Source organism: Vombatus ursinus, unplaced genomic scaffold (genome assembly GCF_900497805.2).
Source record: "Vombatus ursinus unplaced genomic scaffold, bare-nosed wombat genome assembly UNPS02014791.1, whole genome shotgun sequence".
NCBI classification, from domain to species: Eukaryota; Metazoa; Chordata; class Mammalia; order Diprotodontia; family Vombatidae; genus Vombatus; species Vombatus ursinus.
This window is the reverse complement of record NW_020954569.1, coordinates 6,712,343-6,730,645: the sequence shown is the minus strand read 5'-3', so window position 1 is coordinate 6,730,645 and position 18,303 is coordinate 6,712,343.

Sequence of the window (18,303 nt, the reverse complement as noted above, 5' to 3'; positions counted from 1 at the left end):
CTTTCTGTTTGACCATTCTGCTTTTGAAGGCATTCTTCTCTTCATTGGCTTTTTGGACCTCTATTGTCATTTGGGTTAGGCTATTTTTAAGGTGTTATTTTCTTCAGTATTTTTGGGGTCTCCTTTAACAAGCTGTTGACTTGTTTTTCATTTTCTGACATCACTCTCATTTCTCTTCCCAGTTTTTCCTCTACTTCTCTTACTTGATTCTCAAAATCCTTTTTGAGCTCCTCCATGGCCTGGGATTGATTCATATTTTTTATTTTCTTAGAGGCTTTGGATGTAGGAGGTTTGACCTTGTTGTCTTCTTCTGGTTGTATATTTTGATCTTCTTTGTCACCAAAGTAAGATTCTATGATCTGACTTTCTTTGGCTGTTTGCTCATGATGCCAGACAATTATTTGACTTTTAAACTCTTTGTTAAGGTAGGAGTCTGCTTCCAGCATGGAGAATGTACTGTACCAAGCTTCAGGGGTTTTGTGCAGCTGTTTTCAGAGATACTTCTAGGGACCTATAAATTTTCCATTCTTCTGAGGTAGCATGATCAAAACAGAGGTGTTTGCTCCTTTCCTGATCTGCGCTTTTGTCTAGGAGTGACCACAAGCACTCTTTTCTGCCTTGGAGCTGTGAGGATGATTCTCTCTCCACCGCAGCCACTAGCGCCACCAAGCCAGCACTCCTCCTCTCACCAGGACCTCCACCTAGAACTGCGACTCAGATTCAAGGACAGGTAAAGCTAGAGAATCCTGCCTCAGCACCAGCAAAGATATCCCTGCAATACCTCTCTGATCAGCCACTAGATTTCTACTCTGTCTGTGCACCAAGAGCTCTGGAAGAAGCCTCTACTGTGGGGCTAAGCCAGGACTGGGGCTGGGCCGTGCTCCTCTCTCACCTAGGTCTGACAGACCTTTACTACTGATCTTCTAAGTTGTCTTTGGCATTTGTGGGTGGAAAAGTCTGGAAACTGCTACAGCCCCCCTTGATTCAGTCCCCTGAGGCCTGCTCTAGGTTTGCTGAGGCCTGGTCTTTGTTTGCAGGGCCCACACTGATCTGAGCTCCTCTCCCTGCCCAGTGCAACAGACTTTTCCAATCAACCATCCAGGTTGTCTTGTGCTAGAAATTTGTTTCACTCTGTCTTTTTGTGGGTTCTGCTGCTCTAGAATTTGTTTAGAGTCATTTTTTACAGGTATTTGGAGGGATTTGGGGGAGAGCTTAAGCAAGTCACTGCTTTTAAATTCACTTCATTTTAAGGTGACCATAAAGAAAGTTAAGTGATTTTTCTTGAGGTAGGGATGTGAGAGAGCTTATTCATTTGTTGGTAGTTGGATAATATCACCCTATAATTTATTGTCTAGAATCTTGTTTAGTTCCATCTTGCTTCAGATCACAGATCATAGGATTATAAGATCATAGCCTTAGAGCTGGGAGAAACTTTAGAAGACATCTAATCCAAACCTTTAATAATTGAAAAACAAATTGAAGACTAGAGATGTTAAGTGATCCAATCAATATCAAACAAGCAGTAAATGAAAGAACTAGGATTAGAATCCAGGTCACCTGATTCCAAAACAGCACATCTTTCACTAAACCACCTGTTGATTCTTGATCGTGCCTAATGTGACTTTAATGTGTTCTGTACCACTTTTCTTCTTATTGATTGAGGAGGATATCACTAGTTCTATTTATGTTTAGAGCAGTATCCTGACCCACAAATAGAATACAGAGGAAATAAATTTTCCTGACAAATCTCAGTGTGGGGGCAGGGGAAGAGTGTGCTAAATAAGAATTACATGTGAAAGGAAAAAAAAGGTCAAATTACAAATAACTGAAATGTACAGGAGGAACAAAGAGCACAGGAGCATAATGTCCCTGAGGAGGAAAAACAAAACAAAACCTATGACTGAGAATACAATGTCCTATAGCTCTTATTTGTATGTAATAGATAACACCTTTTTTTAAGTTAAGTTTTCATAATCTGGGAAATTAATTTTTCACCCACTTGTTAAAAACCTCTTGTGTAGCCATTGATGAACCATTAACAGAATTCACCAATGTGCAAAGGAGAGGGAACATGTAACCAACACCATCATTAAGGGCCTTCTTCATGAATACTACAAGAATACCCCCACATCTCAAAATTGATGATACTTTCTCTTACTCCATTGCTAATCAGGGTCATTTCCACATAGGTATATGCATGTTCATGAAATCCCCTATATTTTTGAGAGCATTTGATTTCTGTATAAAACACATAAGCCATTCTAGAAGAGTCATTCAGGAGCAATTTCCTAGGAGACTCACCTGTTTTTACCATAATATAGTACTTCTCCAAACATACACACAGTTATGAGATTTGAATTTTTGTTCCTACATTCTGATTAACTTAGATAGAATACCTTCCTTCCCAGAATCAAGTATCTTCCCATTACACCATTCCCATTGTGGTTATATAAATTCCTCATATCAAAAAAAGTTGATATAACATCTATTAATCAGAAATGGTAATAAAATCTAGTAACATTATTCTAGAAATCAATGTGGGGGGAGAATACAAAGAATTCAGTCAATACACATCTATCTCAGTCATTACTATAGGGGGAAAAAAACACAATTCTCCAATGTCATTAAAAAAAAAGGCAGGGGGAACTTCCGCTTCTGGGAGCCAACATGGTGGAGTGAAAAGGTAGTCACTCGCACCCTCCCCTATCAACCTTTGAAAACCCAGAAAATATCACCCCAGAAAAAACCCTGGAACAGCTGAACCAGAGGAAAGATGGGGTGCAGCAGTGCAGTAGCCCAGGAGGATGGAGGGATTAATGAGAGGGGCCCCTCTTACTCTGGGGGAAGGGAAGCAGTACAAAACAGGAGTCGCCCAGCCAGCTAGTGGAAAGACCCACTTTAGCACACCAGGGGGAGGTTCTGGTGCCTCGGCATTGTACAGCAAATGGGTCTCCCAGTGCCTCAGCAAAAATAAGGGAAGCAGCACTACAAAGAGCCCCAGGTGGATAAGAACCCAGCAGCATTGTTTGAAAGGAGCTGAAGAAAGCAACCTAGAGGTGCCAAAAAGTTCCAGCCTTGTTGATTCCAGCCCAACACCAGGTAAACTGTCAGAACCCTACAGCCTCCAACTGCCAACCAGGAGGAGATCCCAAATCCCGGGTGGTCGAGCAAGCAAACACCAACAGCTGGACTTCTGAGTGCCTCAGTGAGGATGGGGTAACTGGTGGAAACCAGCTCAGAAAACCACCAGGTGCCTAGGCATTCTACAATAAAGAAGTCTCCCAGTGTCTCAACAAAAATAAGGGAGGTAGCACTGCAAGGGGCCCCAGGCAGATAAACACCTGCCAGCATTTGACTAAAAGGAGCTAAACAAAGCTAAAGGAAAGGAAAAGCAGGCAACCTAGATTTACCTGAAAATCCCAGCCCTGCTGATTCCAGCCCAACACCAGATAAGCTGCCAGAACCCTACAGCCTCCAATTACCAACATAAGAGGCCCCAGCACACAAAGCCAGTGACCAAGACCTAGGCTCCCAACACAAGAAGCTTGGGTCAGTGTCCTCTGCTCCCCAGCAGGAGAACTTAATCTCTTTAAAGGCCAGGGAATAAAGAAACACCATGAGTAAAAAGAAACATAGGATACATTCATATTACTGGAAGAGTGACGATCAAGACAGAAATTCTGAAGAGGACAACACTGTCATCAAACCCACATCTGCAACATCAAAAGGGAATATGAACTGGTCTGAAGCCCAAAAAACCTTCTTAGAAGAACTCAAGAAGGATTTTAAAAGTCAAATGAGAGAAGTAGAGGAGTCCTTTAAAAGTACAATTGGCCAATTGGAAAAAAAGTACACTGAAGAAAACAAGTCCCTAAAACACACAATTGGCCAATTGGGAAAAAAGTACAATGAAGAAAATAAATCCCTTAAAAATACAATTGACCAATTGGAGAAGAAAGTACAAAATCTAACAGAAGAAAACAATATGTTAAAAATTAGAATTGAACAAATAGAAACTAACGACTCTATGAGAGAGCAAGAATCAGCCAAACAGAAACAAAAAAAAATGATGAAAATGTAAAATACCTCATGGGTAAAACAGCTGACCTGGAAAATCAATCCAGGAGAGACAATTTAAAAATTATAGGCCTACCTGAAAGTCATGATGAAAAAAAGAGCCTGGACAATATGCTTCAGGAAATCATAAAGAAAAATTGCCCTGAAGTCCTGGAACCTGAAGGTAAAATAACTGTAGAAAGAATCCACCACTCCCCACCTGAAAGAGATCCCAAACTGAAAATGCCAAGGATTATAATAGTTAAATTCCAAAATTACCAGATTAGAGAGACATTACTGCAAGCAGCCAAAAAGAAACAATTTAAATATCATGGAACCACAGTCAGAATTACACAGGATCTTGCAGCCTCTACATTAAAAGACCATAAGGCTTGGAACATGATATTCCATTAAGGCAAGGGAGCTTGGAATACAGCCAAGGATTAACTACCCAGTGAAAATGAGCATGATTTTTCAGGGAAGGAGATGGATATTCAATGAAATAGGGGACTTTCAAATGTTCCTGATAAAAAGACCAGAGCTCAACAAAAAAATTTGATCTTCAAATACAGGATTCAAGAAAGACATAAAAAAGTAAATGGGAAAGAAAGATACAATATGTTGTTAATAAGGGCAAAATGTTTACATCCCTACAAGGGAAGATGACACTTGCACCTCTTGAAAACTGTATTGTTATTATACCATGTTAAAGGAGTATACATAAAGGAGGTGAATATAAGTTGACTTTGATGTAATGATAAAAAAAAATAATCAAGTGGGTTAACTGGATCAAAGTAAGTGGATTAGTCTGAGCTAAGAAAATGTACTGAGAAAGGAGGAGACATACAAGGGTAAATTACATTACAGGAAAAGACACAAAAACCTATTATAGCAGAGGTAAAGAAGGGAGAGGGATGAACATTGTATGAACCTTACTCTCATCAGATTTGTCTCAAGAAGGGAATAACATAATCAATTAGGTATAGAAATCTAACTTGCACTATGGGTAGTAGGAAGGGAAAGGGGAAAGAAAAGGGAGGGGGGATAGAAGGGAGGGAAGAAGCAATAAGGGTAAAGGGGAAGAAAAGGGAAAGGGATAATAGAAGAGAGGTGGGGCTGAAGGAGGCTCTGGTGAAAAGAAAAACACTAGTGGGGGGGGAAAGGAGAAAGGAGAAAGAAAAGCATAAACGGGGTGGGGAGAAAGATAGAGAAAAAGACATAGATAATAATCATAACTGTGAATGTGAATGCGATGAACTCTCCCATAAAATGGAAGCATATAGCAGATTGGATTAAAAACCATAATCCTACAATATGTTGTTTACAGGAAACAAATTTGAAAAAGAGTGATACATACACGGTAAAGGTAAAAGAATGGAGCAAAATATATCATGCTTCAGCTGAAGTAAAAAAAGCAGGGGTAGCAATCCTGATCTCAGACAAAGAAAAAGCAAAAATAGATCTTATCAAAAGAGATAAGGAAGGAAACTACATCCTGCTAAAAGGCACCATAGACAATGAAGTAATATCATTACTAAACATATATGCACCAAATGGTATAGCATCCAAATTCTTAGAGGAAAAGTTCAGGGAGTTACAGGAAGAAATAGACAGCAAAACTATACTAGTAGGGAACCTCAACCTCACCCTCTCTGAACTAAATAAATCTAATCACAAAATAAACAAGAAAGAACTTAAGGAGGTGAACAGAACATTAGAAAAGTTAGATATGATAGACCTGTGAAGAAAACTGAATGGGGATAGAAAAGAATATACTTTTTTCTCGGTGGTACATGGCACATACACAAAAATTGACCATGTACTAGGGCATAAAAACCTGACAATCCAATGCAGAAAGGCAGAAATATGAAATGCATCCTTTTCAGATCATGATGCAATAAAAATTGTATGTAATAAAGGGCCATGGAAAGATAGAATAAAAAATAATTGGAAACTAAATAATATAATCCTAAAAAATGATTGCATCAAAGAACAAATCATAGAAACAATCAATAATTTCATTCAAGAGAATGACAATAATGAGACAACATACCAAAACTTATGGGATGCAGCAAAAGCAGTTCTTAGGGGAAGTTTTATATCTATAAATGCTTACATAAACAAAATAGAAAAAGAGGAGATCAATGAATTGAACATACAATTAAAAAAACTAGAAAAAGAACAAATTAAAAATCGTAGATTAAACATCAAATTAGAAATTTTGAAAACCAAAGAAAAAATTAATAAAATTGAAATTAAGAAAACTATTGAACTAATAAAACTAAGAGCTACTTTTATGAAAAAAAAAAACAATAAAATAGATAAACATTTGGTTGATCTAATTAAAAAAAGAAAGAAGAAAACCAAATTACTAATATCAAGAATGAAAAGGGTGAAGCTACCACCAAGGAAGAGGAAATTAAAACAACAATTAGGAATTATTTTGCCCAACTATATGCCAACGAATTTGACAATCTTAGTGAAATGGATATATATTTAAAAAATATAAATTGCCTAGATTAACAGAAAAGGAAGTAAAATACTTAAATAACCCCATCTCAGAAAAATAAATTGAACAAGTCATTGATGAACTCCCTAGGAAAAAATCTCCAGGGCCAGATGGATTTACATGTGAATTCTATCAAACATTTAAAGAAAAATTAATTCCAATACTATATAAAATATTTGGTAAAATAGGTAAAGAAAGAATCTTACCAAATTCTTTTTATGATACAAATATGGTGCTGATATCTAAACCAGGAAGAGTCAAGACAGAGAAAGAAAATGATAGACCAATTTCTCTAATGAATATAGATGTAAAAATTTTAAACAAAATATTAGCAAATAGATCACAGCAACTTATCACAAGAATAATACACTATGACCAGGTAGGATTTATACCAGGAATGCAGGGTTGGTTCCATATAAGGAAAACTATCAGCATACTCCATCATATCAACACCAAAACTAACCAAAACCACGTGATCATCTCAATAGATGCAGAAAAAGCTTTTGACAAAATACAACACCCATTCCTATTAAAAACAGTAGAAAGCATAGGTATAAATGGAGTCTTCCTTAAAATAATAAATAACTTCTATCTAAAACCTTCAGCAAGCATAATATGTAATGGGGACAAGCTAGAAGCATTTCCAATAAGATTGGGGGTGAAACAAGGATGTCCATTATCACCACTGTTATTCAACATCGTCCTGGAAATGTTAGCTTTAGCAATAAGAGAAAAAAAAAAGACATTGAAGGCATTAGAATAGGGAAAGAAGAAACAAAGCTATCACTCTTTGCAGATGACTTGATGTTATACTTAGAGAATCCCAAAGAATCAAGTAAAAAACTACTTGAAATAATAAGCAACTTTAGCAAACTTGCAGGCTATAAAATAAACCCACATAAATCATTGGCATATCCATATATTACCAACAAAGCACAACAGCAAGAGATAGAAAGAGAAATTCCACTTAAACTTGCTGTAGACATTATAAAATATTTAGGAGTCTACCTCCCAAAACAAACTCAGGAACTCTATGAACACAATTACAAAACACTTTTCATGCAAATAAAATCAGATCTAAATAATTGGAAAAACATAAGTTGCTCAAGGGTAGGCTGAGCTAATATAAAAAAAGACAATTTTGCCTAAGCTAATTTACTTATTCAGTGCCATACCAATCAAACCACCAAAAAATTATTTTATAGAGTTAGAAAAAATAATAACAAGATTCATTTGGAAGAACAAAAGGTCCAGAATGTCAAGAGAACTAATGAAAAGAAATGCAGGGGAAGGTGGCCTAGCTATTCCAGATCTTAAATTGTATTATAAAGCAGCAATCATCAAAACTGCTTGGTACTGGCTAAGAAATAGAGTGGTATATCAGTGGAATAGGTTAAGTATGCAAGACAGAGTAGTCAATGACTATAGTAATCTATTATTTGATAAACCCAAAGACCCCAGCTTCTGGGATAAGAACCCACTCTTTGAATAAAACTGCTGGTAAAACTGGAAAAGATTATAGGAGAGACTACACATATACCAAAATCTCACACCATATACCAAAATAAAGTCAAAATGGGTACATGATTGAGATACAAAAGCTGATACCATAAGCAAACTGAGAGAGCAAAGAATAGTTTACCTGTCAGATCTATGGAGAACAGAAGAATTCATGACCAAACAGGAGATAGAGAAGATAACAAAAAGCAAAATAGATCATTTTGATTACATTATATTGAAAAGTTTTTACACAAACAAAGCCAATGCAGCTAAGTTTAGAAGGAAGGTAGAAAATTGGGAAAGAATTTTTACAAACAGTCTCGCTGATAAGGGCCTCATTTCTAAAATATATAGAGAATTAAGTCATATTTATAAGAATACAAGCCATTCCCCAATTGATAAGTGGTCAAAGGATATGAACAGACAGTTCTCAAATGAAGAAATTAAAGCCATCTATAGTCATATGAAAAAATGCTCTAAATCACTATTGATTAGAGAAATGCAAATCAAAACAATTCTGAGGTACCACATCACACCTATCAGAATGGCCAACATGACAAAACAGGAAAATGATAAATGTTGGAGAAGATGTGGGAAAATTGGAACACTAATGCATTGTTGGTGGAGTTGTGAAATGATCCAACCATTTTGGAGAGCAATTTGGAACTATGCCCAAAGGGCTATAAAAATGGGCATACCCTTTGACCCAGCAATAGCACTTCTAAGGCTATATCCCAAAGAGATCACACAAATGGGAAAAGGACCCACATGTACAAAAATATTCATAGCAGCTCTTTTTGTGGTGGCAAAGAATTGGAAATTGAGAGGATGCCCATCAATTGGGGAATGGCTGAGCAAGTTGTGGTATATGAATGTGAAGGAATACTATTGTGCTATAAGAAATGATGAACAGGCTGACTTCAGAAAAACCTGGAAAGAATTGTATGGTCTGATGCTGAGTGAAGTGAGCAGAACCAAGAAAACGTTGTAAATAATAACAGCCACGTTGTGTGATGACTAATATTGATAAACTTAACCCTTCCTGGCAATACAAAGATCTAAGACATCTCCAAAAATCTCATGATGGAAAGTGCTATCCACACCCAAAGAAAGAACTATGGAAGTCAAATTGTTATTGTTTTTTTTCTTTTCTGTTGAGTTTTGTTTCCTCTTTCTGATGGTTCCTCCTATTGGTTTTAATTTCTACTTACAACATCACTAATGTGAAAATATGTTTAATATGAATGTAAATGTATAGCCCATATCAGGTTGTGCACCATCTTGGGGAGGGTGGTGGGGAGGAAGGGGGAGAAAAATTTTAAACTCAAAAGCATATGGAAGTGATTATTGAAAAATCAAAATAAATTAATAAAAAAAGGCAGGGGGGAGAAAAGAAGGTAACTCTCCCTCCTGGAATTTTTCATGGATGGCATGATTCTCTTAAACTTATATACCCATCCCTGAGAGAAGACATAAAATTATTCTTGAGTTCACCTTGAGTTTGTTCTTTGGGGGCTAAGCATGTTATTAAGTAAGATATTTTATCTTCTCTCATCTCCATGTCCTTGAAGTAACTTCCTTAACCATTTAAAATTTATTATAGCTATGATTATTACATCATCTCTAATACAAATTGTATTGATGCTTTGAAGATCAAATAGATATAAATTTCTGGGGTAGATCTAGTTTTTAAAAATTTGGAGAAGAGTGTTGAATAAAGAAAGATGGGAATGAGGAAAGATGATACGGTAGCTTCCCTTAGCACATCTGACGCATTTTTCTTGTCTCTTTGCCTTTGTTCTTTCAGTGGACAGGCACTTTGGTCCTTGCCAGTTCACTGATGTTCCGTCCTTGGTTCATCCACTTCAGCTTCATTGTCAGATTCACTGCATTTGAAAGGAGGGCACGCAGAAGGTAGTAGTGATACAAATGTGGCTTTTGATGGTAAAACCAAAGGGATGAATTGGAATGAAATGACTAGGCTTGAGAAATGACAATGTGCCTTTAGGAATTGGTGTTTCTCTCCCCTTCAGACATCTTGGTGAGGCTGAGACAAGCAGGGAGTTTATAGTGCATCAGGAAACTTTCCCAGGCCCTCTCTCTAATGCTATAATACATAGGTTCCCAAAGTGAGTGATACAATCCCTTGTGGGTGCTGGAATAATCCAGGGGGGAGTTAGTAGCCTCAGGTGCAATTGGGAGGCATTGAATAAAAATAAGAGAGTGGTGGAAGCATAAAGAAGAGAATAAAAGAAAATTTTGAAAAACCATTTGTACATGTTTCACCTGTTGTGTAACAGAGCTAAAGTCATAGTGATTACATTATTTTCCAAATAAACACAAAAAATACCAGTTATAACTGACTAGTCATCAAGTCCTCTGAGAGATCTTAACAAGCAAGTGTTGGCAGGAGAGCATGTTGGGCATTGTTGGGAAGTCAAGTATGCATCATCAGGAACGTGTGCATGTAATGACTTATTTGCAATATGATACTCTATGGTTATATGATGCAATATTGTGTCATCAAAATTTCACTGCAGAAAAAAAGCACAAATTTATGATAAAGTATTAAATTTAAAATGTCATTTTAAATAAATATATATAATTTATGTATAATATACGTATTTGAAATTATGCAAATTTAAAAAAATAAAAGGTTAAAGAAAGGGGGGGCTAAGCAATTTTTTTTTGTTTGAAATGTGGATGGTAGGATAAATAAGTTTGGGAACCTCTGCTATAATATATGAATAAGGAAGTAAAATAATCAGATTTGGGGGTTACATAGAGTAGGTAGGGAAAGAGAAGTTACAAATGAAGAGAAGGAAGTAGGGATGGATGAAGAGAGGAAAGAAGGAAGGAAGGAAAGAGGGAAGAAAGAAAAGGGAAGGAGGAAGGGAGGGAGGAAGAAAGAAGTACGGAAAAAGGAGAAAGAGAAGGATAAAGAACGGGAAACAGGAGGGAAGGGACAGTGGGAGCTAAAGACAGAAAAAAAATAAAAAAGAAGAGAAAGGGAGAAAAAAGTTATTAAAATAAAGGAAAAAACAGAAGGAATAGTGAACAGGACAGATTTAAAAGTAATGTATTGAATTAATTTTATAACATGCAAGCTATAAACACTAGAGATTCACAATTTTATGTTGGACCTTCTCTGTTCTACAGTGTATATAAAAATGTTCATGTTTAGGTCTACCACAATAAAAATTGCTAAATATTTTCATGTGTATTTTTCTGATAATGTATGTCAGGGAGAAGAGTCTGCAAGGAGGTTCTGTTGAGACTTACTATAAAAAATAAGTAGTGAATATCATTTGCATTTACTATTCATTAACTTGAAGTGACTCTTCTATTACCCTGAAAATAGGAATAAAGATGGAGGCTGGTCCAATGATTTCATTGGTAAGGGCTGTTGATGAAGGTTCTCTTTTCCTCATAGTTTAGAAAAATATTTTGTTTTTCCTTCTTCCTTTCACCTATCAACAGGGCTTAATCCTGAGAGATTTAGGGTCACAGTTTCATTCTGCATGCTATATGTACCATAGTTAATCTTCTATTGAACATTTAAAAAAGGCAAAAATTGAATTTAGAATTGTTCCTTCAAAGTTATGAACTTCAGTATTTTATTAATTTTACCTCTAAAGCAAGTATTTTTAAGACACAATAGACAGACAGAAATACATACAGAAAGCCAGGGAAGAAAGAGACAACATCACCACCTTGGCTCTCCTAGCTACACTCTTATGCTCTCCCATGAAGCAGAATTCTGACTGTCTTGCTGTCCCTCTTATCAACACAATAATTTCTGTAGGCACATTATGAAGACCAATTAGGAACATCAGCCCAAAGGCTTTAGTTCTCCCTCCTTTTATCTGCTGCCTGCAGGCAGCCTCAGAATGGGAGAGAGGCTGATGCCCTCATTAGGGCTATTGGCAGCAAATGCTGCCTTACTGCTCCCACAGCAGAACTATCCTGTCTCTCTGATTGTGTAGACATTGGAAGCCCCAGCATCAATTAAAAGAAAGAACTGTTTCCCCATCCTTATCACCAGAGGAAAAGTCCTTGCAATTATTCTTGGGGGAAATAAAAATGAGGAATGCCCTACTGCATAAAGCAGTAAATCCCGAAGTGATGTAGATAGCATTTGGTTAGAGGGGGAAAAATTCCTAAATCTATTCAAAGGCCAGATTATTACTTCAGTAAGAAAGGCAAATGGCACACTAGATACACTAAAAGAGAGATGAGATACTGTACAACTCACTACTCAAAGCTTCAGAACATACTGTTAAATATAATTTGTCATTTTTGCTTTTAAAAGAATTAACTATTACTTACCAAACTGAAGTGTAATCATACCATCTTTGTCAAGGTTTTTCAGAAGTCACAAGAAAAAACTTTAGCTCATCAGTTCTCAGTATTTTTTATGTTTTATTTTCTTTGTATAGTAAAGCTAAAACTCACTTATAGAAAACAAAAAAAAAATTATCACATAATAGAATGATTTTATCATAAACCCAGTCCTTTCCATGTCTTATATGACTAATGATATTTTCCTCTGTAAACATTCCATATACATGTTTCCACACAAAAGTCTATAGATTCCTTCTATAGATGTGTATTTTGATGACAGACATCCATTCATATTGAATAATATCTTTAGAGCCAAAAAAGAGTTTAGAAATCACCTACTCCAAAATTCACTCATTTTTTAAGGAAGGAAACTCAGGAATAGAGATGTTAAGTAATTTCATATGTTAGTTAATGTCAGAACTGCAACCAGAATTCTGGTCTCCTGACTCCTAGTCCTTTGCCCTTTTCACTATTCCACCCTCGCCTCATTGTTCTAAGTCTTAGCATCATTGAATGTTCATGCCTTGAAGGACCCATATAGATTTTGGGCTTTCATTTCACAGAATTTCAATGTATTTAGGTGGCATGTCTGAGATCACTCAGTATGGAATTAGAATCTAAGACTCCTGACTCACATAGCTCATTGCTCTTTACACTACAACATATAGTATCTCTTTACCACAATTGTTTTGACTTCAGCATCAGTTCACCTTTCCTGATATATCTAGTAATGTATACAGTTTTTTTTTAAAGGAGGGCATATGTCCCCCCCGTCCCATACTTGTGAAGCTGAGTTGTATAATCAAACAGAACTTTTCCTTCTTATATTTTATATTATTAAATGCACTCTACCAAAAGAAATAAAATTGGCATTTGTTTATTTACTACAAAGAATTCAAATATGTATTAATTAATTTAGAGAAGATATGAACTCAAAGACAAATAAGAAAATCTCCTAGACATTTCTTTGCTTGGGAATCTTCAATGTCATAACTTGACAAAGCTCAATTACATAGAGAAGTTGGGTGAGATTATACTTGTCTAGCATTTAGCTGACTATCTTGTACTGAGAAACATGGTAGAAGTTGTTCAATTTCAACTAACCCACTAAAAATGGATCAAAAATTAGATCTAGGGCAAGGGAGAAACTAAAGGTCCTTCTGTCACTAACATTATAGGGAACAAAAAAAAAACATGCCTCTATTTCTAATGTGATAGGGGACTAAAAAGGACAAATAGAACAACATCCAAAAGATACACACACACACACATACACACACACACATACAAACACACCCTGAAAATAATGTAAGCCAATCTTTGATGGTATCTTTTTCTAATCTTCTTTAAGAAGTTATTGTTTTCTCTCTCCAACCCACCCACCACACACTGCTACTACATTGATAGCCCTAAATTGATCATGTCACTCCCCAGCTGAAGAAATTCTAATTGTTCCCTGTTGTCTCTAGAATAAAATACAAATTCCTCATTTTGGCTTCTAAACCCTTTTTCAATCTGGCGCTGAGCTCCTTTTCCAAGCTTAATCTTTATCACACAGTCCACATTTGAGCCAAATTGACCTATTTCTTGTTTTTCCTACATGAAAATCAATCCTCCAAACTCATGTCCTTATAAAGTTTGTCTTCCATGCCTAGCAGCCCTTCTATCATCACTTCCATCTCATAGAATCCAATATTTAACTCAAGTGACCCCTCCTACAAGAAAGATATGCTGACATACCCTTCACCCCCACCACACACACACAGTTGCTAGGGCCCTTTTCTCAGAAATTACTTGGATTTCCTTTTAATGCTATATTTATTTTAATTATATCTATAAATGTGCACATTGTTTTCCACAAATAAAATATAATTTCATTGAGGGGAAAGACTGTTTTGTTTTCATTAAAGTGCACAATATTGTGGAGCATCCATTTCCTTATTTATAAAGTTGGCATATTGCCAAATGCACAATTAGTTCTCATGATTTTTGTGTGGACATGTGAATGCAATTTGTAAGTTGTAAAGCATTATATACATATCAAACATTTTTTATTATAGATGAAAATGATGATGATTAAGAATAATAAAATTAGTAAATGGAGATTTATAAAACTTTTCTCCTGTCTTACATGGCTTGTGATATGATACATACGTACATATATTTTCTATATGTATTTATTCAACCATTGAAGGAAACTCATACCATAGTTAAATAAAAGAAGAGCCTTAGGTTCCTTTCCTTTAAAATAAGGATAATAATTTCTTTTCTGGCTTCATCTCTGAGTTATTATAAGGTTTAAATATGTATATACACATATGTTGGTGAGAAAAAGAGTTACAAGAACACTCTCAAGGTCTCTCTTAAGAACTTTGGAATTGATTGTGTGACAGGGGAGACACTGGTACAGTATTGCCCAGCATGACACACCCTCATTAGAGAAGGTGCTGTGTTGTATGAGCAAAGCAGAATTGAAGTAGTCCAAAAGAAACATGAGGTGTGCAAATTTAGAGAATCTGCTCCAAATTTCTTAGCCTGAGAGCTGAAAGGAGCTTCTCTGAAGTCACCAAATCCCTTTAATAAAAGGATTTGTTCTATGAAGTTTGGATTCAGTCAAAGGACCACACTTGAGGACCTAGAAGGCCACAGGTTTCCCATCCCTGGTTCTAGCACGTAGAAGCCCTTAATAAATGCTTATTGGCTGAATAGGAAATGGGGCTTTGGCTAAATTGTTTTGGAACCAAAATATCAATCTATGAATTGACAAAACACGTCAGTCTATATACTATGTGAAAGACCACCATACTGCCCAGAGCAATGTGTAATGTCAAACTGAGAATGATTCTGCCATACAAAACAATTTCTGAGAAGCTCATGTTGAATTAGAGGGCCACATATTAATATTATCTATATTCTATTATATCTTTATTTTATTATAACTTAATTTTATTAAATATTCCTTAATTAGAGTTTAATACAGTTTGAGATATAATCAGAAGGATCACATTTTTGTTACCTCTGGTCTTGAGTTTACTCTGAAATCTTAAACTGAGATATATTTGATAGATTATCTGTCTATCTATTTATTTACCTACCTACATATTTGTCTATCTTCCTGTTTATCTTTATGGGAACCATGATTTCCTTGGTATAGGCTATTTCCAATGAGAAACCTCTATACTTACAGATTAACATCTAGTCTATTACTGAGAGGTTGTGTGCCATGCTCTGGGTCATGCAGCTATGTTTTAGATGCTGCATTTGAATCTAGGTCTTCCTTACTCCAAGACCAGCTTTCTATCTACTGTACCACAACACTATACTGCCTCTCTCCTCTGTGTGAGTGTATGTGTATGTGTGTGTGTATACATAAACATTCATGTGTGACTCTTGGTGATTTCTTGAGCCTCTCAGGACTCTAGCCAACTCTCTAACATTCTAAATTGCAGAGAGGCTGCTGATCTACATTGAGAAAAAGTTTCTTACTTGGTAGTTCTTAATCCTAATGTAATCACATTGGCATAACTAATTCCCAGGTGAGAAAATTCCTTCTATCAATCCAGGTTAGCACATCCTCTGAAGCTTGTAGCCTCAGAAAGCTTCTAAAAGCACTGAAAATTTAAGTGCTGACCTACATTGCTAGAAAGAATTTTCTCACCTGGGAGTTTCCTATATCATTGTGACTTTATTAGCATAGAGTAGTACCATTGATGAAGTTCCATCTACTCATGTATTTAGGCACATTTTCTTCAAGTTATGGCCTTAGAGAATTGTCTAGGGCAATGAAGGATTATGTGAATTGACTAGTGTCACATAGACATTATAAGAGGGAGTATTTGAGCTAAGACATTTGGACTAAGACTGGCTATCTTGGAATATTTGATAAAGTTGTGGGGTATAGTCAGAAATTATCCTTATTGCATATGAGGCAATAGAAACACTAAATTTAGGTCAGAGTACCATGACTTGGATCTGCTGCTTAGTTCTTGTGTGACCTTGGACAAATCTATTAAATTTTCTGGGCCTCAGTTTGTTAATGAATAGAAGAGTCTATAAGATCCCTTCTAGATCTAAATCCTTTTTCTCCACTGCTCTTATTACCTTATGTCCAGTTGATGTCTAAGGTCTCTTCTGTTCTACAAACCTTATAGAATGACTTGGTACTATACAAAAAGTACTCCTGTCCTGTTGATTCAATTACCAGGAAAATGAAATTCTACAATAAAGTAACAGTGTGACAGGCAGGTACATGCATTCATAATCCAAGGATTTATTGAAAAATCAAAAACCTTCAGGTTCAAAAATGAAGTGAATTATCTCTAATTAGTATTACATGTTCAGCTAATTCTAATGACTTTACTAATTAATATAGCACATATATGACAATGTTGACATGATGCCAGAACATTCTTACACCTGTTGCTTACTCAACAAATACCTGGGGACCACTTTGATTGATTTTTAAATTGATTTGACTGTCCTTTTAAAAAAATCACTATTTTGCTGTCATGTAGATGCTGCATGTGTGTGTGTGTGTGTGTGTGTGTGTGTGTGTAGCTCACAGCTATTGGTAGAGACAAATTACTCTATGTTCAGTTCTCTAATAACCTTTACAGAACATTGACAATAGAACTTGATGACTACATACAATTTCATAATGGGTGTTTCTCAAGATGTTAAGTAGGACTACTATATTCCTCACAAAACATTCTAGTGAGTTATAAAGGCAGGGGAAATCCCTACAACCTTGAAATTTTGCATTAGTATTTATAGCTAATCTCCTTGATTTCTTTTCTGCATTGGTCTCCACCTGCCACATCTTGGGGGTGAAGAGGGAAATATGGACCATTACCCCTAGTGACTGGGAACTGGCTGTCTCCTTATGACTCCACGGTCTATTTTAGTCCAATGCTGCTTTATTTCAGAGGACCTGCCAAAGAGAAAGGATTTATCTGAACTAAGCCCTGGAAAACAGACTAGGAATTCCAGTTCTTGGGACAGCAGCCATAGCAGCAAAGCCAATACAAACACCAATACTACCAACTCTCAACCTGTAGTCAACACTCTGACCTCAAATTATTCATCCAGGTAAACTCAGAGTTAAAGCTGATTATTCCAAGTTACATAGCACAGGAAAAGGACCAGAAGATGCCTCCTGAAGAGATGGAGTGCAAAATGATGATCAAAATAAATTTTGGAGTTCAACTTTTGCATAAATACATGCTCTTTTTATTTGAAAATATTTTAAAATCTTTTTTTTCCTATCACCATAATTTCTAAATATATCCCTTCCCCTCCCCTATCCACTGAATTATCCCTTGCAAGAAAAAGAGAGAGGGAAAAAGCAGTTCAACATATAAGTAGTAATGGGTCAGGATCTGTCTGCCCTGCCACTGTACTCCGCAACTGGTAAAGCAATGCATGTCTGAATAAGGTAAAGCCATCCCCACTGTCCTGTAACTTTCCCATTTGACTGACTTGTCGTGGTTCAGTTAAAATTCTTTGTGCGTAGTCTGAGGTTGCTCTTCCCTTGCCAGTTGGGCTATGTTTCTATGGGTCAATCATGTCCCTGTAGTAGAACAGAAAGCCCCCTGCTCTCGCTAGTCTAGTCTAGGTTTTTCTGTTTTTTTGTTTTTTGTTTGTTTGTTTGTTTTTAACCAGAGTATACCCATCCAATTATGCTTCTTGGTGAAGCTCAGATGCTTGCCCAGTGGGTCTGAATTAGGAATAGGAAAGTTCATGCATTTTGCCCTACTGAGCTGTGAGTAATAAGTCTGCTTCCCAACTCTGATATTCAGTGTGTCTTTCCAATCTGAACTTCTATGAAACACTATAACGTTGTAACTAGCACATCAAACCAATTTTAACAGTAAGTGTAATGTTCTGTACCTATG